This window comes from Mauremys reevesii, linkage group 9, assembly GCF_016161935.1.
Source record: "Mauremys reevesii isolate NIE-2019 linkage group 9, ASM1616193v1, whole genome shotgun sequence".
NCBI lineage: Eukaryota > Metazoa > Chordata > Testudines > Geoemydidae > Mauremys > Mauremys reevesii.
Window position 1 is genome coordinate 43007280 of NC_052631.1, and position 27440 is coordinate 43034719.

The window sequence follows — 27440 nt, forward strand, 5'->3', positions numbered from 1 at the left end:
TAATAATTGCATTGTTATTTCTTAATAGCAGTGCTATGAATATGAAAATATTTCTCCTCTGATTGATTACTAGAAATTCACTGCTTGGACTCCTATACCGAGAGATTTGATTTTGATAACATCTGTGTGTATTGGTAGGCTTCTTTTAAATATTCTAAATATAAGTATTGAGAAAGTACACATTTAGGATCAGGAAACTTAGTAGAGGATTTGGTGACCTTGATTTTTAAAATTATATGTCAAAAGGTAAAACCCAATTACATTAAAAACTAGTTTTAGTTTAAAGTCAAAACAAATAAGATAAGATCAATTTAACCCATGTAGTCATGTGATTGTTGTTGGGCTTCCTTAGTCTGTCTGCCTAACTCCATATGTTGGTTCTCATCTGATTTCTAGATTGTAAGCAATTTGGTGCAGGGACACTCTCCATTATCTACTTATCCAGTGCCTAACACAATGAGGATGGCAGTGGGACCTTTGCACATTACTGCAGTACAACTAATATGTGATATAATGTGTTATTTATTCATTTTAAATGTTTGAGTTTCCCTATTTCAACCACCTATCATCACAGTTACCATCTTGATTCATATTTCTGTGGGAAAACAGGAAAGAGTTAACTCTTGAAATCTGCTGATTGCTAAATTTGCAGAACAATTTAATGGGGATCTATTGATCAGTGTGCGTGCCAATATTTTTAATGTAACTGGCTTTAAATGACTGCAGTGCATTTCTTCAACACTGTGAAAATGCCCTGGCTGGCCATTGCCTCCTCCCCAGTGTATGAATGCACAATGGAGGATTAAGTCAATAGATAATTGATGGATAAGTCTCAAAAGAAGGGAAGCACAAAGATAAATGAGCAAACTGTCTATTAATAAAAAGAAAATGTGGAAAAACCTACAAAGAGCAAAGCAAGCAAATAAGATTGAGGGCTTGTCTACGTGGGGAAATTGACCGGAATAGCTATTGCGAAGTAAGATATTCTCGAATAGTTCCCTTAGTGGACATTCTATTCTGGAATAATTAATGCACTTTCAAAGCAGGTCAATTATTCTGGAATAAAATCACTTTTCTTCTATAATAGTCTCTCTACATGGGAAGATATTCTGGTCACTTTCCTCTTGTAAACCACCCCTAAATCCTCTGGGCTTCACTGGGATACTAGCAAGTGCTTGCTGAATGGGGGCATTGGCAAACACATTGTTCCTGAATGCTTTTATGAGTATATTTATAATGTAGTCCAGATTGCAATGGGCCTAATCAAAGTTTGTGTTCAGACTGAAGATCTTAAACCTGGCAGGGTTTTAGTATACTCCAATTTTCATAATTGATTAAATCTCCTCCATGCCAAAGGTAGATAATTCATCCCAGTAATGGAAACTGGGGGCAAAATTTTTAAAAACAGGGCTTTAGGCAGCTGCCAAAGACAACGTGCAATATATAACTAATAATATTTTAATGATGTTTCAGGATTAAATTACACATCCCCTTCCCTGCCTCGTAAAGAAAAGTGATTAATTGGTAACTTGGTTTTGATATTTTATTAGTCTGTTATGAAATTGAAAACTGATCAAGCAAGCCCTTGTACGCCTTTTAGATGCACAATTTAACATGTCGTTTGAGGAAGAATATATGTTATCGTTATGTATTATTACTGTTGGGCAATTCAATAAAAGCAGCCGTTGGAGGTAATCAACTAAAGATGAAAGAATTGGTTTCCAGGCAATTGTCACTTTACCCTCATTGTCACATTTTTATGCTTTTAAAAGAAAGTGAGTAAGTGAGACTGACAAGGTTAAGAGAGCAGCTATCTGAAAGGGAATGTGTTCTGCAGAAAACAATAGAGGCAAATATTCGCCCTATAGCCCGGTAATAACAATGTTCCATTTCAGCTTGCAGCATTATATCACCTGCCCATTGCAGAGTGTAGATGAGTGACTTGTAAAAGAATAAAAACAACTTTTCAGGATAAAATGGCATTAGGAAGTATTTTTTCATTACATTGAATATGTTCCAGGAGGGAAATGCACAGTGGTGGTTTAGATACTTCTAAATCCTTTTAGAGGACGAGTGTATTATTTTGTCATTCCTTCTCTTAAGAACAGATAAGCAACAAATGAATTTTTTCTAGGATGTTTTTGTACTTTTTAAATACTTTTTTAATAGGTTTTACTGATTGGAAATATTGAGAGCATGTTCTCAGAGGATAGATTTTTTTTTAATTGTTTGGAAAAACTGTTTTAAATTACAAGTTAACAGAAAAAGGTTATTTATTTGTTATGGGATCCTCATCACGGTAGGCACTGTACACAAATAGAATAAAAAGACAGTCCCTGCCCCTAGATACTTTACAGTCTAAGTATCACACAAGACACATTGGGTACAGACTGATGGGAGAGTACAAGGAAACAATGAGACAATACTGGTCAGCACACTAGGTAGAGGTCTCAGCACTTAAAATTACATTTTTCCCAAATTTAAAACAAGGTAATGTTTACCTCCCCAGATCCAAGTTTGGGGTTCTGGGCTTGGGTTGCAACACTTAACATCATCTCCACAAAAAGCTTGTGCCTTTCAGGACACACTGTATGACCTGTTTGTTCCCAGGTAGGGGGTAGGATTGAAGAGATGAACATGCTTGGAAATGTTTTTCCTTTAGAAAGGGACCAAGGCAGATCTAGGAAGGTTCACACTTGTGGACATTGGTCCCTAGATTGATACATTTAAAAAGTTGTATGAAATAAAGGAAATGGCAAAGCTTGTTCTGAAAGGAAAAAAGGCAAAACTGATTCTTTATAGACTTGATTTGTAATTGTATATCTTACATGCAAAGCACATACAACATGTTGGGATATATGTGCTTTATTATTATTTATTTATTTGTCTCCTTATTTCTTCTACTTCTCTCTTCTTTTATGCTTGTTCTCGAGATGTTCCTCTTGGAGGTGATGGAGAGAGCATATCTGCCTAGAGTCAACTCCCCCGCCCCAGTCCAGTGGAGGGTCAGCCCATTTTAGTGGTCATTGTGCCACGACAATAACCTAATTCCTCTGGGTCTAACACTACTCTTACTGCAGTGTAAACTGGGAGGAGCACTACTGATGCCAGCTGAGTTAAACAGGAGTGAATGAGAGAGACTCAGTCCCTTAAAACTTCCTCCCTTTGCTAACATTTTCATCATTTAACAAAGATATAAATATAAAATATTTTGAAGGTGAATTGTGGCACATCATTAACACCTGGGGCTAGCTGGTCAAACACAGGTTTGCCCAGGCCTGTTGCCAAATGAGCATGTTAATGTATGTAAACACAGTTGTCAGCAAAAAGTTACTCTAGATCAGACTCCAAACCATTTTGCTCATTTTTCCCCAGGTACAAAAATGTCCATAAATTTATTTATGTGCAAGTTTGCACTAGTGTGAAACTAACATGGGCTTCTACTTCTGTGCCTGTCCAGCTATTGGATTACATTTCCATGTTTTTAGCCTTGCATATGGAGTGCAAATTCTTGGAAATGTAGCTATTTGAATGCAAGCCTTTTCTTTATTTCTGTTTGTTTCCTTTGGGCATTTGGATTTATTCAGTGTAATATTACATCCACAATTACCACCATCCCTACATAAAGCTTAAGATGTGCACTCTAAAAATCAGATGTTTGACTATAACTACAAAAGAAGTTGCTAAGTAATCTGAAATACTTTGTAATTTATACTTAACTATTTTTGCATAAGGGAGTATCAAACTCTACATCAGCAGATGCAGAATGTGGCTATCCATGCATTAAATGGAGCTTACAACTGCTTCAAGCTCTACCGTGGGTTAATGTTCATTTCCAGTGTACACCAGGGTGCTCGTGATTTTATATAAAGTTCTATTGGCTGTCTCTGAGCTTGTCTCCTCCCCTATACTCCACCATGCCAGATATGATTGGTTGGAATGCTTTTGCTGTCTGTCTCCAAGATGGAGCATATGTGATTTGTTTGAAGGAGTGGGTTGATTCTGTAGCCTTATTGATTGGGCTTTGAAATTTTGTATAGATATTCTGATAGGCATATTGCAAATTAATGTATAAATAAATATGAGATAGCTTTAATCTCTATTTATCATCCTCTCTCTTAAATATCTGCCAGGTTGTGCTGCAAGGAAGTTGCATGGTTTGGGGTCTGGATGAGTTAGTAGCACACAATACTGCAAACTGCATTCCTTAACAGAGCGCTCTTGATGCAATCCCCTCCTCCTCTCCCCCCCCCACCCCCCAACAGGAGCTTTGTTGAGTGAAGAAGGCAGAAGTGCACTAATGCATCCTTTTCTCTCGTGCACAACCTTCTCACACCCTGAAATGATGCTGAGTTCCCAGTCATCAGGTCTCTGGTGGAGGAGTTAGAGGGGTGGAGCAGTGGTCGCAGGAGAAGAGCAATTGAGGAAGAGGGACTTATGGGGGCAGAAGGATAATGAGGGGAATAAGCGTTCTTGCTGAGGCCAGAGGAAGGATGACAGGAGCAGGTAGCATGCTCAGGTGCAGTTCAGAGGTGCTGCAGGAGGAGTGAGAGAGAGGGGCACTAGTAAAACAGTGCTGCTGCTTCCTCACTTCTCCGCCCAATGTTCCTTTCTATGACTCAACAGAGGAGAGCTCTCTGGTTTGCTGTAGTGGAAGTCCACAGGGAGCCACAAGGCTGGTGAGACAAGGGTTTGGAGGTGAAGAATTCGGGGGTATTCCCCACCCCACTTTCTGTGAACCTTTTCCTCTCTGCAGGAGAAGGCCCCTAGCAAGTTGTAAGGGCACTCATCAGCCCCCACACTTGTGAGGCTAGTAACTGAGGTTCGCATTTGAAAGGAAAAGGGCTAGAGAGACTGACTGACTAATGAATAAAAGCTTGCGTCTCTAGCAGTCACTTGACAGGTCATGCTAAATTCAGAATCCAAAGGGGTCTGCAGAAGCGCATTTTATAGTTTCATTTAAGTCATTCTCTGGTTGAAATGGGGAAAATAATGCAAATCGATCACGGTGATCTGATAACATAAATCAACATGGATTTTTACTGGAAGCAATAGGCATCAAAGAGTCATTAATTTAGTATCCTTGGTATTGCTCCTTTGCATTCAATGGCTGCTGTTTCTATTTTGCACTTAAAAATCCTTGGGCTAATTATCTATGTCTACCAGAAACATGCTGACTGTAACTAATGGCAGGGGAGGGGCGTCGGGGGATCTTCTAATTTCTCTACCCATTCTTGTATTGGTGACTTTGAAGTCTGTTACTATACATAACTTTCAGTTTACAAAAGTGGAGGTTTACTATACAATCAACAGCCTCTCCCTGCTTTGTGGATTTCAGAGGAGAGAGGGGCCAAGCAAAGCAGGGTGCTTATCAGATTCTCCTTTTTTGTGTCCCTGGCACTCTGTGCCATACATGAGGAGACAGGTGTTGCACCAATATTGATAACTTATTCAAGGTTTAGGGGGCTACAGATTTCGGAAGATATGCTCCCTCTTGAGCATCTAAATCTGTATGGATATTTGCTGCTGCTTCATTAGTCATACTACCTCCTGGCAGCAAAACCCAGCAGGATCCATGCTGTCCATTGATTGTGGCTGCTCAGTAGTAGCAGCGTCGGGACCTGGAGAGAGGTAATATGAGTTGTTGCTTCTGGCCCAGATTTATGGGTGGAAAGCATGGCAGAGAGAAGGGGATAATGTCTTTTGGGAGAAGCATCCCCCTTCCTCCATTTGCTCCCACCATCTGGACTCCCCTGGGGAAGGGACATCAGCACGGGGAAGGGGAGAAGGTGCCCTAAAGGTGTTGCTCCTTACTTCCCCTGCTTAAGGGGGAGAGATACACATGGAGTCTCCTTCCATGGCTCTGCAAGGGGACAATCCAGGCTATTCTGATAAGATACTCCATTCATGTAACAAACAAATATTGATGATTTTCTGTCTAATAACTTGGAGGACAATCAACAGTCATCCTGAGTGTACAGATGATTTCCTTTGAAAGAGGACCTTGGAGTCGGACCCTCTGCTGGTGTAGCTCCACTAGCTTCTGGGGTGATATGCCAATTTATACTAGTGGGGAAACCCATTAGACTCAAAGATTCTGATTCAGCAAGTCACTTATAAGGGCCAGATTTTTTAAGGTATTTGGGCATTGCTGATATTAAGAGTCTATCTCATCTGCAAGAGGAACCTAAATTCCATTCACTTTCATTGAGACTTAGGTTCCTAAGTACCTAAATTGCTTTTGAAAATGAGATTTAGGCTCCTACTTCAGTTACATGTTGCAATGTTGAGTGGATCAGCGCCTAACAACCTCTATAAATCTGGACCATAAGCACTTGCTTAACTTTAAACATGTATGTAACTGCCATTGTCTTCATTGGGAATAAGCCCATGCTTATGTGCTTTGCTGCACAGGGGCCTATGGGCCCAGGACTGCAAGCCTTTACACATGTGAGTAATCCATATGTACAAGTATTATCCCATCCGACTGCATGATTGAGTTAAGATTTGCAGGACTGGGCCCTTTAATGGTATCTCTAGAAAAAGAAATGTCTAGAACTCCCATCTCTCAATTGTATTTCTAAAACTCCAGGAAGCAAGGCATGTTTTGAATTTTTTTTAGCTACTGCAACACAATGTACCACCTTCAGATTTCTTTTTAATGGAAAAAAAGAACAAATTGAATGTATTTCTACATAGTAAAATTTTAACCCTGCGGTCAAAACACCAGTCCTCAAAAACAAAAGAGGCTGTAAATGTACAGATATTAAGGACATTTGAGGAATGTTGCTTTTTACCTAATCCTTTAAATACTCCATAAAGATCTCATTCAACTACAGTCACCTATAAAACAGTACTTAGAAAAGATAATCTTGCCTAAATAAATGACCAACAAAGGGAAGTTTTAGGGGTACTACTAGATGAGTTTGAAATTAAAAAGACAATAAAACAACTGCAGGAAAAGAAATCCTTTAGCCCAAATTGCTTTGCTATTGATGTCTCCCAGACTTCTGCAAATCAATTCATTATCCTTTAAAAATGTATAAGGTCTCTTATGAAAGCAAAATTCTTCCCTTGAGTAATTCATAAACTTGGAAAATAACTTCCTCTCTTCTCTTTTTCTGATTTGCATGAAAGCTAATCTCAGAGATAAATTCACATGCAACATTTATCTAAAATATTGACTGTCGGGTTAGATAGTATGTGGAATGACCAAGCAGGCTTTGTGGAAGAGAGATGAGCCTCAGGAAATCCTATTTATGCAGCAAAACCAAACATTGAAACAATGATGATTTTGTTAGATACAGAGAAGGTGCTTGACAGTATGCTGTTGCTGTTCATGTTTCAAGTTGTTGCCAGATTTAGCCTAGGTACGGAATTTCATTGTGGCTCAAAATACTCCATTTGATTGTCTGCTATTGCTATTAATGGAAATATTCCTTTTTCATTTAACTTAACCAGAATAACCAGACAGGGTTATTGTTTATTGTTACTGTTCTAAAACCCTTCACTGCTCCTCCTTGGATCAAATAATGAGATGAAAGGGGAAAAGACAGCTACCTAAGAACACAAAACAGCTTTATATACAGCTGACTTGGTGTCTTTATCCGTGATGGAGACAATTATTCCAGATTCTGATTGGATTAATAAAGATGTCGGCACATAATCTGGCGGTAAAATAAATTTAATAAATCAGAAATGGATTGCAGGAGAAGTGCCTTTTTAGCCCCAGTTTGCTTATTCTAGGTTTCACTTGGGGATTCACAAATAGGAATTAAAGTTCTTTCCAACTTTAAGAAAATATAAACATTAAATATCAGAGCCTCAACAGGTGTAAACTCTTAGACCTCCATTGAAGTCAATGACACCAGCTGAGGGTCTTCCTTTAAATATCAAGCCACTTATTCATGGAAAGAAGGCAGATACAGATAGATGGCTTGTCAGCATGGGTCAGAGTAGCCCTTACCAAAATGAATATTCTTCCTCACCTGGTATAACAAATGAACATGTTCCCCTATGATTTAAAACTATTAAAAATAGTCTTTACACAATTGAATGAAGCATTCACCCAAGGCCTGAATCAAAGCCCATTAAAGCCAGTGAGAGTCTGTCCGTGACTTTGCATCGGCCTTCTAGCTCCTCATCGGCATGAAACAAATGTGTACCTCCTTTTAAAAATGACTAAGAAAACGAAAGGAGAGGCTTTAATTTCCCCAAACATAGATATGTTGTTGTGAAGCTGAATGAAATATATATTTCTAAATGGCAAATGTGTGAATCATAGTTAGCGTGAGTCCTAATAGGCCAGTATTACTGAGAAACCTCCTCTTCGCAACCTGCTACTTGACCCAAAAAACCAGATTCCTGAGAGTAGAATTACTCACCCGCTCATGCAGGGGGCCTGCAAGAAAGCAAGAAGTATTAAAATAAAATGCAGCATGTTGATGGGATTTTTTTATCCTTTTTGAAACTTCTGAGGTTTCATTTGAGTTTAATAATTTGCATGAACTGTAATTACAAGAGGAACTAAAATCTAGCCTTGTGAAGGTTTAGTCCAAAATCAAATGAGATTATGATGCTATATATTTTATTACATACAAGCTAGAAATGTTAATTAAAAATACTTGTTTCACAATTCTCAGACTATAGGGTTGGATCTTCACCTGTAGTAAATTGGTGTTATTGCATGGAATGGGGCTATACTGATTTATAGTAGTTGAGGATCTTACCCACATTGTCATTGACCAGGAATCAATTATATGAAATACTGGGAGGAAACCAATACTACTTCGATACCAAAATGTAAGGACAGAAATTTACAAAGACTTTTGTGTATTGAATGATACTAACAAGTGTTGTCAGGAAACAATTAAGGTTGTAACATCTGTGACATAAAACTGGTCTGCACAGAGGCCCCACTTATTCATGGGGCCTTTGTGCAGAGAGCTCTGATCCTTAGCACCCATAGACTGCCAGAATTGGTTGAAAAACATTGTTTACAAATTTTTCAATTGGAAAAGAAGCGCACATTTTTAGTAAAAATGTTACAAACTTTCCACATTTTTTATTTCGTTGTGTTTTTTTTTACTGGCTCTGATTTTTATTTCTGTACTGAATCTCCTTGATGCAAATTTATCCTCAGCAATATTTTAATGAATTTGGAATTTCAAGTAGGAATACTTAGGAATTCAAGGACAAGAACCAGAGAAATATAGGAAAATATTAAGTATTTGGGTGTTTTTTTAATCTACATATCTGAGAACAGCATGTTTCGAAATAGTCAGCTGATGCATGGCAAAGATAAAATAAGATCAGAATGGCATAGGTTGAAGGAAATTGCAAAATAAATTAATGAAGGTTCCTGAAACTTCTTAGTTATCTGTCATTCTCTAGAGCCTGAATCTGTTCTTACTCACATTGGTATGAATCTGGAGTAACTTGGCTGAAGTCCATCAAGTTACATCTGCTTATAGCTGGTATAAACAAGAGAAGAGTGAGGCCTGTCATGATTTATCCCGTGAAGGTTGACACAAATCTTATCTGAAATCTCTTGCCGCTGCGCAGGGGAAAACGTTAATTTCCCTGTCATCACTCAAGGCAGTTAGATAGTTTTATCTAATTTTATAATCCATCTGAACGGAGTAGTCTTACGGCTATAAACATTATTTAAGGATGTGCTTTTCTATGAGTTTCTGAGTTATCATCAAGGTCTGCTTCTCATGCCGGCATCTTGCCTTTGTTTGTGTTTGATCTTGGTTTATGATGGTTGTGGGTTTTGTCCCCACATTTTTCAGTTTATTTTGAAATCCGTGAAACATAAAAAGCCAGTTGCGGAGAGGCACAGAGCAGCTGGAGAATCCCCCTGCAATACAGCTGGGCTTGCTCCCACTGCAAGTGGCTAAGCACCCAATGGGGCAGGAGCAGGAGTAGGTTTGAATGGCAGGCAAAGGGACACAACACCTTTCAGGGCTTGGGATGTGGTTAGAGGAAATGTAGCAATCTGATATTCCTGGGGGAGGTAGGAAATATTTCTTAACAAATATTCATGTATCCATCTTTATTGCTTTAAAGCCTAAGACCAAAATCATGTGAGAAGGATAGGGAGACCACAAACCTTGTGCAAAGTGACCCATGCATACTTTCCTTTCAATCTGCCTTGTTGGGAGAGGGGATGGGGTGGGAGTTGTGACTCACTGGAACCCTCCAGCCCCAAGGAAGGCCTTCCCCTTTATGCCACTGCCCTCCTCCTCCTCTCCCATGCTGATGTTGCTCAGCACTTAGCCAAATCCACCTTCTGATAAAGTTTCAGATGCAGACTCGCTTAATGCTGCTTCTGGGAGAGATAACTTAGCCACAGCTGTTCACCTGGATGTCTGCTGCCACAAGAGTGGCGGGGCATGTGTTCATGCTGAAGAATGTGTCTTCTCCAGACTACCCTCAAACACCAGAGGAGCCTGATGCCTGGAAAATCCATTGGGGAATAAGGAATTATGCCTAGAAGCCAACAGTCTCCTCCGTTCTATGCCCCTGCAGTTGAGAGCCATCCTTTTAGTTTCTCCTCAGCTCAAGGAAATCAAGTTTTGTCTCTTTCCTTGAGTCACCTCCCATTGCTCTCTTCCTGCTGATTTTGCACAGATGACAATGTGTTGGGTGTGTCAAATTTGAAATAACACTTCTGAAGATCAAAAGACTGTATGAGGAACAATTATTCCTGATGTGTTTATGAGAACCCCAAAGTGAAACAGAACCATCTAATTTTGGGGCAGATCCTCCACTGTGTTGAGGGTGGGGACCAAAAGGGGAATAAGTTACAACTCCTTGATCTTGGGGCAAAGTCTATTCACAGAGCTCTGACAGCATGACTAGGGCCAAAGTGAATAAAATTCCTAACCGCAGAACCATCTTTCTTTCCCTAGGGCATGTTCCTATACTTTTTAATTTATGAAGGGAACAGCCATTTTATAACTAATGTGTGTCCATTGCAATATATCACTAATCAGTTGTACATCCCTGCTGCATTTCCTGCTATCTAGTCACACGCTAATATGATGAGTGTAACAGGTGCACTTTGGCCATGCTCTTTGGTGGTCCGGGCCACCATTCATCACAACTTGGTAGCAGCCAAATTTTTGCTTTCATGATTCATAGTTTAAGTAGTACCTTCCTCTGCAAGTAATCCCACTGTTTTCTGTGTAACTGCTCCTGCAATAAGCTACTACTCAGTATGGCAGAACTAGACCCTGTATGTTTTCCACAGATGTTTGCAGGTTAAACAGGAAAGGAATATATTTCGTAAATCTACAAAGCAGCTTATCTGCTGCCTATCTTCTGCAGTACAGTAATGCACTAAACTCTGTGTATATCTTATTTATTCTGCTGTTTGAGTTCTTTGAGCCCTCAGATCAACAGTTCTAGGCTGTTTTCTCTCTGCAGCAGAGCCTCTGGAGGGTGATTTTACACAGTTGGGATGCAATCTTGACTTCACTGGGACTCTTCGTGTGCTTAAAGGCATGGGTGGGTTGGAGTAAGATTGGTCCATTTCCCCTTTCCCACACATTTTAGTTTATCCCCCAGGAAATCAATTTTAACTGCTTTAGGGCATTTAAGATTTACAGATTAACCATTGGTTTTCCCAGATTCTTGTATATGATGATTTGTTTTATTAGTGATTTGGTTCAAAAAATGGAACAAAACCTTTATGGTGATGTTTAGAGTTATTTGGACAAGTTTTCACCTTGGCTTGTTTCAAACCTATGAGCAGCTACCAACCCATGCTTCAGATAGTGCCATTATGATCTAGTGGTATCTGGGTCTGCTTTAATGTTTGGATCGTAATAGTGTAAAGGCCCTCCACTCATTAGTCCTATTTTTGGCTTGCCTTTAGCCCTGCTTGCAAGCATCAAGCACTGGTTTGTGTGGGTTTTTTAACCTGATTTCATTCACATTCTATCTGTGGATGTGTCACCGGCCTTTTACTGGAAAAAAGGGGACTTCTCACATTCTTATACATTTCCACAAATTTACATAAAATTAATTCACTAAATATCTGTTTTATATGTCGGGCAAAGAACAATTGTGAAGGTTTCTTTTTTCCATTTTCCACAAAGAAAAAATTAATTGTACCACTTGAAATACCATCCATTTATCTAGGTATTGACACTGTGTTTGTCGCCATGGTATCTGAGCACCTTTGGTTGGTTGGTTAAGATACATTTAACTGAAGCACTCTTCTATAGAGGTGGCACTTCAGAAGCAGCTGTTTAAAAGAAATATCCTCTTTATTATGGAGAGGTGTAGTTTCTCCATGGCTGAAGCTAGCTTAGTACTATAAGCCTGATTATTGATTGATTGTACCTCACCTCCCACTTCAGCAAAATCAAGACCATCCGCCTCAAATTTCACATGCTGAATTTCATTCCAGGACAGATTTTTTTTTTCCTGGAAAGCTTGGAACGAATCACACAAGGGGTGAAATTCACAGGGGAGACATAGGCCCCTGAGTCCCACCTTTATGCACCACTGGCATTCACAAAACCACTGCTCTGCTGCCGCCCAACTCTGTACGTAATTAAAGTTCCCTTGGTGTCTAAGCTTCCACCATTAAAGTGCTCAAAGTGCCTACGTTCGGCAGCTGGGCATGCCACAGCCATCTCATTCCTGCCACCACCTAGCAGCTCGGCACCTAAGTCCCAGCACAACTCACAAGTTAGGCATCCCAGTATCTATCTTGCCTTTTGTGCCTGATCTGGTAGGAGTGCTCTGAACATGCCTAAATCATACAAAAATGGGGGTGGTCCCCTTATAACCTTTATCCCAGTGGTTAGGGCACTCACCTGGGAGATGGAAGACCCAGGTTCAATTCCCCCCTCTGTTTGATGTGGAGAAAGGATTTTAAGTTGGGTCACTCACTTTCCAGTGCCCTTACGACTGGGCTATGATATATTCTGGGGTGAGTCTCTCTCTCTCTCTCTCTCTCTCTCTCTCTCCCCCCCCCCCCACACACACACACCCCGCCCCCCATTGAAGCTGTTCTAGTGTGCATAAATAATTAACTATTCACTGGGGCAGACGGAGTGAGAATGAAACTATAACCCAGTGGTCAGAGCACTCATCTAGGAGGTGGGGAGATAGGCACCTAACTCCCTTGGGCCATGCTCCTCTCCTTGGCATTTTCTATTAGCTAGCTTAGACAGCTCCCCATTCAGTGTGCTGGTTTTTGAGAGTCCCATTCTTAGATGCCTAATTCTCCCCATGCATTGTACTGGGGGCCTAGGTCAGGGTGCTGAATTCCACTAGGTGACAGGGTACCGTCTTCCTCTTGTGAATCCTCAAGGATTTTTAGAGACAAGTGTACTTAAAATGTTCTCTCATTCACTTTTCATGGGCTTTTTTCTAAGCCTTTTCAGCTTAGCATATTTTATTGATTAATTAGCAGCAATATGTTTCCAGTGTTCCTTTCTGTACTGTTCTCGTACCACGCTTATCATGGTAGTACCTTTGCACCATCCAGTAGTCCATTTAGCAATGTGATTAACGTCTGCCGTGTGGTTTGTTCTCGCCAATCATTCCCTAGAAGGAGGATTGTGTGTTTGCAGTGGAGTGTTTTGTTTCAGTAGGGTTTTATTTTGTTTGTATGTATGAGTTGCTCTGTGCCTGTGTTAGAGAAGGCAGGTAGAAGATGCACGCCTTACATATGGAGTTGAAGGTGATGAGGTTTGTGATGGTCCTCAATTCCTTTAATCCATGGTCTCAGACAAGCTTCTAAGACAGCTCTGTTTCCCGCACTGCTTTATTCTTGTAGGGTTCCAATGGGCCAGAGGAGCGGAGTTGTTGATCCCAGTCTTCATCCTGTGGTTTAGGTTCTTTTAGATATCCTGGGCCCAGGGCACTGAGTACCTTGAAGATAAGGGTCAAGACTTTGAATTTGCCTCAATATTCTATTGTGTTGTGTGTGGATCCTCAAATTAAAATCCAAGGTGTCCCTTAGAATTACATTTCCATGACTGATGAAGACAAGTGTTTATTTCCACTAGCTGTTTCAAAGTTTCAGCGCTTATATGATCAAAGCTAGCTCTTGCCATTAACACTTTTTAGAAAATGTGAGTGGGTCACATGTAAAGGATTAACGAGTGAGGCCCCTGATCCTGAAAATCTTTAATTTCTATTCAGGTGCCTTAAGTTAAGCAGTTGTATAAGTGTTTGCAGGATCAGGGATAAATTTGTTTTATAATATTGCAACTGAGAAATGACATTTTGTTAAAATCTGAAAGTTGATAAATGGGAAATAGTTCTATATTTATTTATCTGGATTTTGTATCTTTCTGTACATTGTAAAGACATCAACATATAAAGCAGGATTACAACTCCACTGTACAGCGGTAGGTCTGGATTCAGCTTGTGCTTAAGCATATGCTTAAATTTTATAAAAGTCAATGAGATTTAAAGTTGTGATTAAATGTTTAGTTTAATAGATGTGGACTTACTGTTGTTAAAGTTAAGCACATACTTAAGTGATTTGTTGAATCTGGGTCTCACTGAATACATTTTGTTGAAAAAACGCATATAATTTTTCAATGCAAACCAAATGGTGATATGCATACTAAAACCAGAATGAAATGAAAAACCCAGAATTTAAATGTTTTTCCTACCACTGTTGTGGAAAATTATGCAATAGCAGTTCAACAAAGGTTCCAGGGCTGCTTAAGGAGATACAATGCAAGCAGAGATACTTGCTAAGTTTACCAAAGTGTTGGCATATCCCCTTTCCAGGCAAGTGAACCCATGATAAATACAGAGCAGAGGATATTAATCTCTATCCAGAGTATGTTAAAAAGTAAAAGTTTTATAACATCAATGCAGCTCTGACTCTTTGCATCCCTTGAAAATTAGGTTGCTGGCATCAATCATTTGTGCAGATGTGAAGAGGGTTTTCATAGAGTTTAAGGCCAGCAGAGACCATTAGATCATCTAGTCTGACCGCCTGTATTTCACAGGCCATAAATTTCACCCAGTTACCCTTGTATTGAGCCCAATAACTTAACAGCTTGTGCTTGACTAAAGCATAACATGTGACTAGCTAAAGCATAACTTTCAGAAAGACATCTAGTCTTGATCTGAGGACATCAAGAGGTGAAGAATCCACCACTTCTTTTGATAGTTGGTTCCAGTCATTAATCACTCTCACTGTTAAATTATCTGTGCCTTATTTCCCATTTCAATTTGTCTGGCTTCAGCTTCCAGCCATTGGTTCTTGTATTAACCTTTCTCTGATAGATTAAAGAGTCCTGTAAAAGTCAGTATTTTCTCTCTCTGAAGATACTTATACATTGAAATCAAGTCACCTCTCTATCTTCTTTTTCATTCAGCTAAACAGTTTCATTTCTGCACCCTTCCAATTTTTCAACATCTTTTTTAAAATGTGGCCATCAGAACTGTATGCGGTATTCTAGCATTGGTCTCACCAAGGCCACATAGACCTAAAATGACTTCCCTGCTCATACTCATTACTCCCTGTAGATGAGCGGACTCACCCCGCGGCACCTCCTGCTGGTGACTTCCGGGAATTAGCTCGATTCAGCTCTGGAGTGCCCTCTGCAGGCTGGTGATCCGCCTGTCCTCTGGGCCCCGTGTCCCTCCCTGGACCCGGTGCCCTTTTACATGAGATGCTGCCCCCCGGCAGTAACCCCTTTCTCTCAGGGTCTCCCCTCCCCAGGGAACCCCCACCCTCTATCCCCACCTTGCCTCAGTATATGGCTACTGCCAGTCATTGTCTAGCCCCACGCCCTGGGGCAGACTGCAGTATCAGCCTACTCATCACTGGCAAGGAGGGTTTGGATCTGCTGCCTTGGCCTACCCCTGGGCTGCCCTCTGCAACCCCCAGTACCTATTAGCCCAATGCTAGGCTGCAGCCTGGGGCTTTCCAGGCGAGAGCTCCCCAGCTCCTCTGCCTTTCCCCAGCCCTGCTTCACTCAGGTACGTTATGTCCAGCTCCCTGCAGCCAGGCCCATCTCCCTCTATAGCTAGAGAGAGACTGTCTTGGCTTCTGGCTCACAGCCTCTTATAGGGGCCAGCTGGGCCTGATTGGAGCATGGCCACAGCTGAGCCTACTTTCCCCAATCAGCCCAGGCTTCTTGCCTCAGCCTAAAGGCTTCTTTCTCCAGCCACAGCCCCTTCCCAGGGCTGTTTTTAACCCCTTCAGGGCAATAGCACAGGTCCACCCTGCTACACTCCCCTATTTATCCAGCCACAGGTCGCATTAGCTTGTTTTGCCGCAGAATCGCATTAGGAATCATGGTGAGTTCTTTGTCCACTATGATCCCTGGATCCATTTTAGAATTGTTGCTTGCCAGGATGTAGTCCCCTATTTGTAGCTCTGACCTGTATTCTTTATTCCTAAATGTATGACCTTGCATTTGACTGCATTAAAATGTATTCTGTTTGAATTGGCCCAACTTACCAAGCGATCCAGATCACTCTGAATGAATGACTGTCCCCCATCATTATTTACTATTCTGACAATCTTTGTGTCATCTTCAGATTTTATCAGCAGTGATTTTATATTTACTTCCAGATCATTAATGAAAATATTGAATAGTGTTGGGCCTAGTACCAGTCCCTGGAACCTGACTAGAAACACCTGCATTCAGTGATGATTCCCCATTGATGACTACTTTTTGAGATCTGTGAGTTAGTTGGTATGGTATGAAATTTGTTGACCTGCAATTGAATACTGCTATGTCACAGGAGTGATGAAGTTAACACAGACAGAGTGGCTCTCCATCCTCATGCATATCTTACCGACATCCTTCTGAAGAGAAGCAGAAATAATATGTTAGTACAATTGTGCAATAATGAACATAGCATAGATTAATATAATTTGTGGGGAAGCGTCAACATGGTTTTTGTAAAGGGAAATTATGCCTCACCAATCTACTAGAATTTTTTGAGGGACTCCACAAGCATGTGGACAAAGGAGGGATCCAGTGGATATGGTGTACTTATATTTTCAGAAAGCCTTTGACAAGGTCCCTCACCAAAGGCTCTTAAGCAAAGTAAGCGGTCACTGGATAACAGGGAAGATCATCTTATGGATCGGTAACTGGTTAAAAGAGAGGAAACAAAGGGTAGGAATAAATAGTCAGTTTTCAGAATGGAGAGAGATAAATAGTGGTGTCCCCAGGGGTTTGTATTGGGACCAGTCCTATTCAACATATTCATAGAATCATAGAACTGGAAGAGACCTCAAGAGGTCATCTAGTCCAGTCCCCTGCACTGCAGGACTAAGTATTATCTAGACCATCCCTGAAAGGTGTTTGTCCAACCTGCTCTTAAAAATCCCCAATGATGGAGATTCTACCACCTCCCTAGGCAATTTATTCCAGTGCTTAACCACTCTGACAGTTAGGAAGTTTTTCCTAATGTCCAACCTAAACCGCCCTTGCTGCAATTTAAGCTCATTGCTTCTTGTCCTATCCTCAGAGGTTAAGAAGAACAATTTTTCTCCCTCCTCCTTGTGACCACCTTATATATACTTGAAAACTGTTATCACGTCCCCTCTCAGTCTTCTCTTCTCCAGACTAAATAAACCCATTTTTTTCAATCTTCTCTCATAGGTCATGTTTTCTAGACCTTTAATCATGTTTGTTGCTCTTCTCTGGACTTTCTCCAATTTGTCCACATCTTTCCTGAAATGTGGCACTCAGAACTGGACACAATACTCCAGTTCAGGCCTAATCAGCGCAGAGTAGAGTGGAAGAATTACTTCTCGTGTGTTGCTTACAATACTCCTGCTAATACACTCCAGAATGATGTTTGCTTTTTATGCAACAGCGTTACGCTATTGACTTATATTTAGCTTATGATCCACTATGAGATCCAGATCCCTTTTCGCAGTACTCCTTCCTAGGCAGTCATTTCCCATTTTGTATGTGTGCAACTGATTGTTCCTTCCTAAGTGGAGTACTTTGCATTTGTCCTTATTGAATTTCATCCTATTTACTTCAGACCATTTCTCCAGTTTGTCAGATCATTTTGAATTTTAATCCTATCCTCCAAAGCACTTACAACCTCTCCTAGCTTGGTATTATCTGCAAACTTTATAAGTCAATGACATTATCTAAATCATTGATGAAGATACCGAACAGAACCAGACCCAGAACTGATCCCTGCAGGACCCCACTCATTAGGACCTTCCAGCGTGACACTGAACCAGTGATAACTACTATCTGGGAATGATTTTTCAACCAGTTATGCACCCACCTTATAGTAGCGCCATCTAATTGTGTTTCCCTAGTTTGTTTCCCTAGTTTATTCAGAAATGATCTGGAAAAAGGTATAAACAGTGAGGTAGCAAAATTTACAGATGATACAAAACTACTCAAGATAGATATGTCCCAAGCAGACTGTGAAGTGCCATAAAGGGATCTCACAAAACTGGGTGACTGGGCAACAAAATGGCAGATGAAATTAAATGTTGACAAATGCAAAGTGATGCACAATGGAAAACCTAATCCCAACAAAAATATGAAATGATGGGGTCTAAATTAGCTGTTACCACTCAAGAAAGAGATCTTGGAATCATTGTGGATAGTTCTCTGAAAACATCCCCTCAATGTTCAGCGGCGGTCAAAAAAGAATATTGGGAATCATTAGGAAAGGAATAGATAATGCAGAAAATATCATATTGCCTTTATATAAATCCATGGTATGCCCAAATCTTGAATACTGCATGCAGATGTGGTTGCCCCATCTCAAAAAAGATGTACTGAAATTGAAAAAGGTTCAGAAAAGGGCAACAAAAATTATTAACGTTATAGAACAGCTTCCATATGAGGAGAGATTAATAAGATTGGGACTTTTCAGCTTGGAAAAGAGATGACTAATGGGGGACACGATAGAGGTCTATGAAATCATGACGGGTGTGGAGAAAGTAAATAAGGAAGTGTTATTTACTCCTTTTCATAACACAAGAACTACGGGTCACCAAATGAAATTAATAGGCATCAGGTTTAAAACAAACAAAAGCAAGTATTTCTTCACACAATGCACAGTCAACCTGTGGAACTCCTTGTCAGAGGATGTTGTGAAGGCCAAGACTATAACAGGGTTCAAAGAAAGAACTAGATGAATTCATGGCAGAGACTGTGGGGAAAACAGCAGGGCCAAGAATCAAGACCTGATCACAGATCCTACAGACTAACCACCTGGCTTCACCTTGCCACTTAAGAGATGGATCGCAGTGAATCCCATTAGAACCTCGCACAGGCATTGCAATTACCTACTATGCAAATGGAGGACAGCTCGATATGAGAATGTATAGAAGACACCATGTCCACCCTATGCAGGACCAGAAGGGGTTAAGGTGGCCAGGTAGGCCTATTAACTCCACAGGCTGCACCTGGGGGAAGAGCCAGGGAGCAGGGATTGATCACAAGGAGCTTCAGATGGGAAGGAAGAGGTGAGACCTATAAAGCCAAGAAGTTACAACAGACAAGGGTAGCAGTCACTGCATTGGAGGGGGAGGGGTTGGAGTTGGTACACCCAGAGAAATGGGGCAGAACCAGAAGTTGTAAGAAGCTGTTCAGAGAAGGAACAGTGAGGGCTGGGAGAGTAAAGCCCAGAACTGCTGGGTTGAGGGTCCCTGGACTGGAACATTGAGTGGTGGGTGGGCCTGGGTTTCCCTATTGGCCACTGGGGAAGTGGCACCATCAGCGCGGTACTGGAGAAGACTGCCTAGGATTACTGGAGGAAGACTTTGGAACCTCGGAAGGGGGAAACACAGATAGATAATGACCGGTCCAGAGGGTCAAGTCATGAAGAAAATGCTGCGGTTCCCAGAACGAGAGAGGGGCTGCTGATCAGAGAGAGAGACAGGGTGACTGCATGCAACCACGGGAGGGGGCTTGAGCTAATCCCCAGAGTGACAAGGAGGCGCATCCTCCTAGCAGTGAGTGGAGCACCCCATCACACAGACAAAGCTTGGAACATCTTGAGAATTGCTGCCTGTCTCCAGAGGGACAGCCTAGATTTATTCCAGGTCATCAGAAGCCATCAAGTAGATGACAAACCTGGACATAGACCTTTAATGTTGCTTTCAAATTCTCATCTGAAAGAAGCAGTATTAAACCTCTTAAATCTTAATCGATTTAATAGATGCTTTATTGATATTGTATAGTATTATTTTTTTAATCATAGTGTCATGAGGTACTAAGTCAAATGCCTTGTAAAAGTCTAAGTATATTACATCTGTGCAATTTCCTTTAACAACCAAACTTATCTCCTGACAAGACCTATTTTCCATAAAAGCCATGTTGACTGACATTAATTATATTCCATCCCTTAATTCTTTATTAATTGAATCCTCTGTCAGCGCTTCTTTTATTTTGCCTGGAATTGATCTCAAGGAAACTGGCCTATAGTTAGTCAGGTCATCTAGCGTGACATTTTTGAATATTGGTACATATTGGAACATTAGCCGAATAAATAACCCAAGGAATATTATACTGTTGATATTATTCCTTTTTATATTTAATTAGGTAAAAACCTCCTGTGATATCAGTGCAGCCGCTTACATCAATAAAATTATGCTTGGGCTTGAGTTTGCAGGATCAAAGGCCTTGGTGTACAAACCAAGTATTGGCTAATTATAGTCCTGATAGTAATGTGAATTGAGTGAACTTGCAAAAATATCTCTGGGAGTGTAACTGGTGAGATAGTTAGACTATACTCTGTCTCCTATGACATGTACAGCCCATGGCCACATATTGCTTTGTTGGTTGTAAATGTCTAGGGCAATTTTATTACCTATAGTCAGGATTTGCTTTATAGTCCCTAATCCATTTTCTTAAATCCTGTTCCTCCAAATCTGATCTGTGCTTTAGGTAAATTATACCAGGCAGCATTTGTTAGTGCTTTATTGCCTAGTTCTTCTGTCTGTTAGTGTTCTTGAGAGCCAGTCTTATCTTTGACAAGTTTCAGAGTAGCAGTCATGTTAGTCTGTATCAGCCAAAAAAACAGGAGTACTTGTGGCACCTTAGAGACTAACATTTATTTGAGCATAAGCTTTCGTGGTCTACAGCATCCGATGAAGTGGGCTGTAGCCCACGAAAGCTTATGCTCAAATTTGTTAGTCTGTAAAGGTGCCACAAGTACTCCTGTTCTTTTAGTCTTATCTTTCAACATTTAACATTGGAAAAAAATCTTTTATTGATATTTGAGCCACTCTACTGCAGTGGATGGGTTTTTCCTCCATTCCTGTGGTCCCTCAGTGTTTTACCTTCAGTTCTTTTAAAATCTGGTCAGCCTTTTAAATATTTTAATTGTATTGTTTTATGCCTGAACCTAAGAGGTCTGTTTCTGATACTTGCATATTATCCTTGTAATATAGAGCAAACCACAGGGTTTAGTTCAGAAATATGCTAATCTGGGATTCTCTGCCACCAATACAAAAAAAAAGGGGGGGGGAGGGTAAAATGGGAAATTTTAAAGGATAATGTCCAAGTCTAATGGAACAAAAACATTGTAATGAAATAAGGCTAATCGCAGTAAAACACAAGCAACACTAAGGAGAAGTGCTAGCGGCAGAGATAATGAGTCATTCCTCCTGGAAGGGAATAGCACAAGGCTTATGAACCATTTATGTCCTGTTTATTTGTTTTGAGGACTTGAGTGGGATTTAAGAGGTGCAATGGCTTTTGTTCTGGTCATATGTGCAGGTCTGAATTTCACCCTAAGCTGCTTGAGGCCATGATTCAGGAAATTATTCCTATTCTGAAAGGATGCTTAACTTTAAGCATGTGCTTAAGTGCTTTCCTGAGTTGGGATCTTAGTGAATTTCAGTTTGGCTCTGATTCAGCAAAGCATGTGCTCAGCTTTTAGTGTGTGAGTAATTTTGTCTCCGCTTTGAGCGCCTTCTTCAGCATATGCCTATGTGCTTTGCTGAACCAGGCCTATGGGAGTCCTCTCGGCCCCAAGTCCTTAACGAAAGCCCTACCCATGTTTGTGCTGGACTTTTAACATTTCTGCATTACACTTCTATAAATAATCTTGGAACTTTGTCTTCCTTGCATTTTTTCTTCCTTCTCTTTTACCTTCACACCATATTTTTTCTTTCCTTGCTGTATCTTTTCCTTTGTCTTTTTCAGCATCCTATTCCCTTTGTTCCTCTTATTCTGCATTGTGTAATAACGGTTTCCGCTGTCCTCATCCGAGTTCTTCCCAGTCCTGTTTTCCTGAGTTCTACACTCCCACGGCCACCAGTCATGATGGACTAGATAGCATCCATCGTGTAAACATAGCTCAAACAGATTAGTATTGTCCAGAAATATGTAATGACTGACACTCATGGCAACTTGAGTGTAAATGAATAGGGAGTGGACAGCTGTCTAATGTGCAGAATGAATACCGCCAGCATGCCCCTAGGGAAATGGAAAATAGCTTTATTCTGGCCAAGGTAAATACAAAGAAATTTTGATGCCTAAGTAGAGCTTTGAAAATGCTCAGAGGTACATTGACTATACGGCTTTAATTTGGCCCTCTTGTGTGTCTGCATTATGACAGTCTTTGGTTACATGATCACATACTATTTTTTCCATGGAACACCCCATCTCATTCACTGCACAGGATGAACCTGCTCCGGGGATGAATCAGGATTGTGTAGTGAATGACGCTGCTGTCTGTAGGATCGTTTCCTCATTTGTTGCAGAATTTGGAAGGTACATAGTGACTCGGGCAAGGATTGAAGGAAGGGAAAGGATTGTCTCATGGTTTAGCTCATTGAATGCTGCCCTGGAGAACTGGATTCTACCCCTGCCTCTGCCACAGAGTTCCTGTGCGATGCTGGGCAAGTCCCTGAACCAAGCTTTTCCCAGGTGGCCACTAACTGTGTGTTCTTCATTTTCTGGGGGCGAACTTGATACCATGAGGGCTGATTTATGTATAGAAGTGCTGACCACTGACATCTGCAATAGAAATCAATGGGAGAGCTGTGCTTTGAACATGTGAAGTACCATATAATACTAGGTACTTTGAAAAATTAGGCCTTGGGTGTCTCGTATTGGGCCCCCCAAATTAGTGGATACTTTTGACCTTAATCTCTGTGTTTCAATTCACCATTTGTAAAGTGGGGATAAACCCCCCTCACCTCCAAGGGGTGTTGTGAAGATAAATTCATTAACGTTTGTGAAGCACTCAGATACTGAAGTCATGAGCGCCATGCAAAAGCGCATGAGGAAATTAATAATTCTGTCTTCAGAGCAGGGTTTGAACAGTGATCAGAAATAAGGCCTGAGACCACACATCAAACAGTGAAGGGAAAACAAAATACTGATGGTTGCTCTTTAAGTGAGCCCCCTCCATCCTATGCACTGAATTGGGCAGGGGTCCTAGTATTGGGCAGGGAAAAATAGTATGTGATTGTGTAATTGAAGACTGCATCATGATGCACATGCACAAGAGGGCCACATTAAGGTTTCAGAGGCAACCTTAATTCTTACATTTCATAACTTTTGATTTCTTGACTTGCAAGCATAATGCTCTTTTAATATGGTTTTAGTGTGTAATAGAAAGAGTTAGAGTGGGTACTGTATATTGTACATAATGGATGTTGCACCAGAAACAGAACAGAGATTAACTCAATCCAAACTACTGCACCTGAGCAAACGTTGCCTCAATGGGACAGGAGACTGAGATTAGGTCCTGGATACAGTCCCACTCTCTAGATTAAGTCTTATGTAACTTTTCCGTTTAGTGCCTCTTTTCCTTACGTACATGGAAAACTTTATAGATAGTATTTGGTTTTAATCAAAGCGAATATTATTATGTATTATTTGCATAACTGTAGTCCTTGGGAGCCCCAGGCATGAACCATGACCCACGGTGCTAGGTGCTGTACAAACAGAACAAAAAGATGGCACTGAACTCACAATCCAAGCATAACAGAGAATCTGAGATCACACACACACACACACACACACACACGATACAGAAAGTAAAATTGTAGTGAAATATTGGGGAGGGGAGTAGGGAGCTATGATGAAATCTTTGTGATTCAAAAATCTTTCAGATAGGGAACCCCTATTGCTGCAGTTTAGTTTTGAGGCCTACAAACCAGTGTCTGACTTTTTTTGTTTGTTTGTTTTTATTCCAAAGTTGTTAGTTGATTTTTGAAAGTTTTTCAAAATTTTAAATACATAAGGCTAGAGTTTCAAAAGGCTCATTCTCCCAGGTTGCTGGTGCAATTTTCACCTACAAGATGTGAACGTGCAAAACACATGCCCACAATTAGTGTTTTTGCACCAACATTTGAACTGTGGGTACAAACTGCAGAATGCGCAACCCATTAACTACAGACACCCAATGGAAAAGTATCCAACTTTTGATGATTTGTGCTACAGCTGGAAAAATACATCACTCTATGGCCCGTAGGTTGAAGAGCAGAACTGGTTGAAAAGTTTTCATCAAATTTTTTGTGTGGCTTTCATCATAAAATGAAACACCAAAAATGTTCTTTTGTTGTTTTTTGATGAAAACCCAAAACATTTTAGGACAAAATTTCATCAAAACTTTTTGGTGGAAGATTCAGTATATTCTCTGACCAGCTTACTTGAGGAGTTTAATCATTATGACAGATTTTACCTGACATGTCACAAGGGTATTGGGAGCTTCTTATTGCCACTGTGTGGGATTAGGATGTTCACAGTTCATGGCCTAGAGTCAAATCTGGGAAAAATCAGTGCACTTTGCCATGAATCTCCAACTCTGTTTCTGCTCTTGAACACCACTGTCTCTAACAGGGGCAGCTCCAGGCACCAGCACAGTAAGCATGTGCCTGGGGCGGCAAGCCACGGCCTGCCGGTTGCTCTGAGGGCTGTAGTCAGGCAGCCTTTGGCGGCGTTTCTGTGGGAGTTCCGCCAGTTCCACGGCTTCGGCAGCAATCCAGTGGTGAGCACGCCGAAGGTGCTGGACTGGCAGATCACCCACATCACCGGCGGACCTCTCACAGAAACACTGCCGAAGACTGCCTGACTGCCGTGCTTGGGGCGGCAAAAAACATAGAGCCGCCCCGATCTCTGTTTAGAATTGCATTGAGTGGGCCTATTGTTCCCTGTGGTGAGAACAACATTTAGTACAGTTATATCTCAGTTCAACAGCAACCCTTTGTTATGCCAGAATTACAGATTAATATAATTAAAGAACCCACATGGGTCAGTGCTGGCAAAACTCAAGAGAGATTCAGTGGTTCATTCCAGTTTCAAATAGAAATTTCTTTATTCTGCACAGTAACAAGTGGCAAGCATTGCTTGCTAGCTCATTACCAGGATAAATGCAGTAGCAACTACATGTCTCAGTGCCCTTTCAACAAGGTCAAAGGACAAATGTAAAATGTCACAAACTTTAATAAAGCTTCTCACTTTAGATGGAGCCTTGCAGGTGAACAATATTTTTCCCTGTCACATTATTTATTAACGCCCCCCCCACCAGGATGTGTCTGTCCAGAAGAGTATAAATTGACTCTAGCTATACAGCATAACAATGAACTGTGCTAAAAATGTTTAGTATTAGCAAAGGAAGCCAGATGCTGACTTCATCATAATTATAAAAATAAGTGTAAATTCAGTGCTTTCATTTAGTCCCATTGGTGTAACTGTATCCAGTGTTTTGATCCAATACAAATCTCATAGTAGATCACTCTTTTAGCTTGAGGGACTCCTTGTTCTTTCCAGACCAATAAATCTCAGTAATGCTGCAGAACTAGCTTAGCATCAGTATAATATTTGGCAATAGGAAAAAATCATATTGCCTACTGACATTTGCTTTGTGTAGTCTAATACAGTTTGACAAAATGCTCTGTTTATTGGTTCAGTTTGAATTCTAATGAAAACAAGGGCAGAAGTTGCTGCTTGTTGATTTTAAACATCCATACATTACTGATCTGCCTTTCTGCAAACCTTTAGGTCTCAATGAAATCTAGCATACAAGTCAAGCAAGAAGAAACTTGGAATAATTGTATTAAGTTATAGGTCTTTGAAATAGGTAAATTGGCAGTGAAAAGTGTGCATTTAGGGCCTGCTCCAAATCCCACTGAAGTCAATGAAGAAACTACCATTGACTCCAGCAGAATATGGATCAGACCTTTAAGCCTCAATCCTGCAAAGATGTTAGGGGTGTATGCCTTTACGCACATGAGTAATTCCATTTGAATTCAAAGCAAAGAAGTGCTTGAGTGGATGCAGGATCAAGCCCTATGCTAGCACCATGTGTAAATCTAGTGCATGTATTCAGTATGCAATTTTTAAATGCTTGTAACTCAAACTATTTTTCCTCCTAATCAAGCAAAGTGACCAGACATCAGTGAGGATTCTGTCACATCTTGGCCAGATGTCATACCTCTGCTTTTTCTATATATATCCCGCCCAGATTTCAAGACAAAGTTGACTAGAACACATAGTTTTGTAGTTCTGGATGATGAGGGCAAAATGTTAGCAGAAGCTATTTCCTTATTGTTGGCAAGCTCTACTATCATGTAATGGTCACTCAGGCAATCTGTCTTCAGTTTGATTTATCCACCCTTATTTTGTTGCTCATTTTATCATTTGGAATTTCTTGTATTCTTAATTTGACTGCTTTGCAGAACCCCTTGTATCATAAATTACCTGACTCTGCTTCTCCTCTTAGATTTATCCCTCTCTTATTGATTTGTCTGGAATTATTTATGGATAAACTTCTAAAAAGAATAAGGAATAGCCACTAGTCTGTTGAAGCGGTGATTTTTTTCTTTGTATAATTTTTCATTTATCAGCATTAGAAATATCAAGTGATAAAGCTAAGAAAGATGATCTTATTAGCATGATCAATGTAACTGTGTGTGTTAAATGTACTTTAAGAGTTTGCAATAGGACTCACTACCAAGGAAAGTGAAAATCAATATAAATAAACAAATTTCTTTATGTGAAACAGTTTCTGATAGTGACAGATCTTTAGTTATACAGCAGCAGATGGGAAACATTGATAGTACGGTGGTAAACACTAATGCACCAAAATGTGAAAGCTGATGTTGTCTTTGATAATAAAGACCACCCCAAAACTTGCTGCTTGACATCATGAATTAGCTGTTAACTTACTTGACTTTGTGGTATCATCTGTAGCAGTGCCAGGAAATCCTGGCAGTGTGGCTGGAGCACTGCTCTGTTTGTTCAATCACAGTAAATCAAAGCACTGCAGCATCCATGAGAGATCGTTCAATTGTACGAACTTGGAAGAGTTTTGTCTAGTCTTAGGCCTGGTCTACACTAGGACTTTAATTTGAATTTAGCAGCGTTTAATTCGAATTAACCATGCACCCGTCCACACCAGGAAGCCATTTAATTCGACCTAGAGGGCTCTTTAGTTCGAATTCGGTACTCCACCCCGACAAGGGGAGTAGCGCTAAATTCGACATGGCT

General features: G+C 40.5%; 1 protein-coding gene and 1 long non-coding RNA gene across 9 annotated transcripts in view; both read left to right on the top strand.

The window, feature by feature from the left end:
* Nucleotides 1–27337, top strand: LOC120371743. The gene is made up of 3 exons (XR_005584556.1): nucleotides 1–134; nucleotides 16571–16682; nucleotides 26332–27337. It is a non-coding gene; the product is annotated as an uncharacterized LOC120371743 (long non-coding RNA).
* Nucleotides 1–27440, top strand: part of LOC120371739 (glypican-5-like) — a 627960-nt gene that overhangs the window by 56385 nt on the left and 544135 nt on the right. The window lies entirely within an intron of this gene.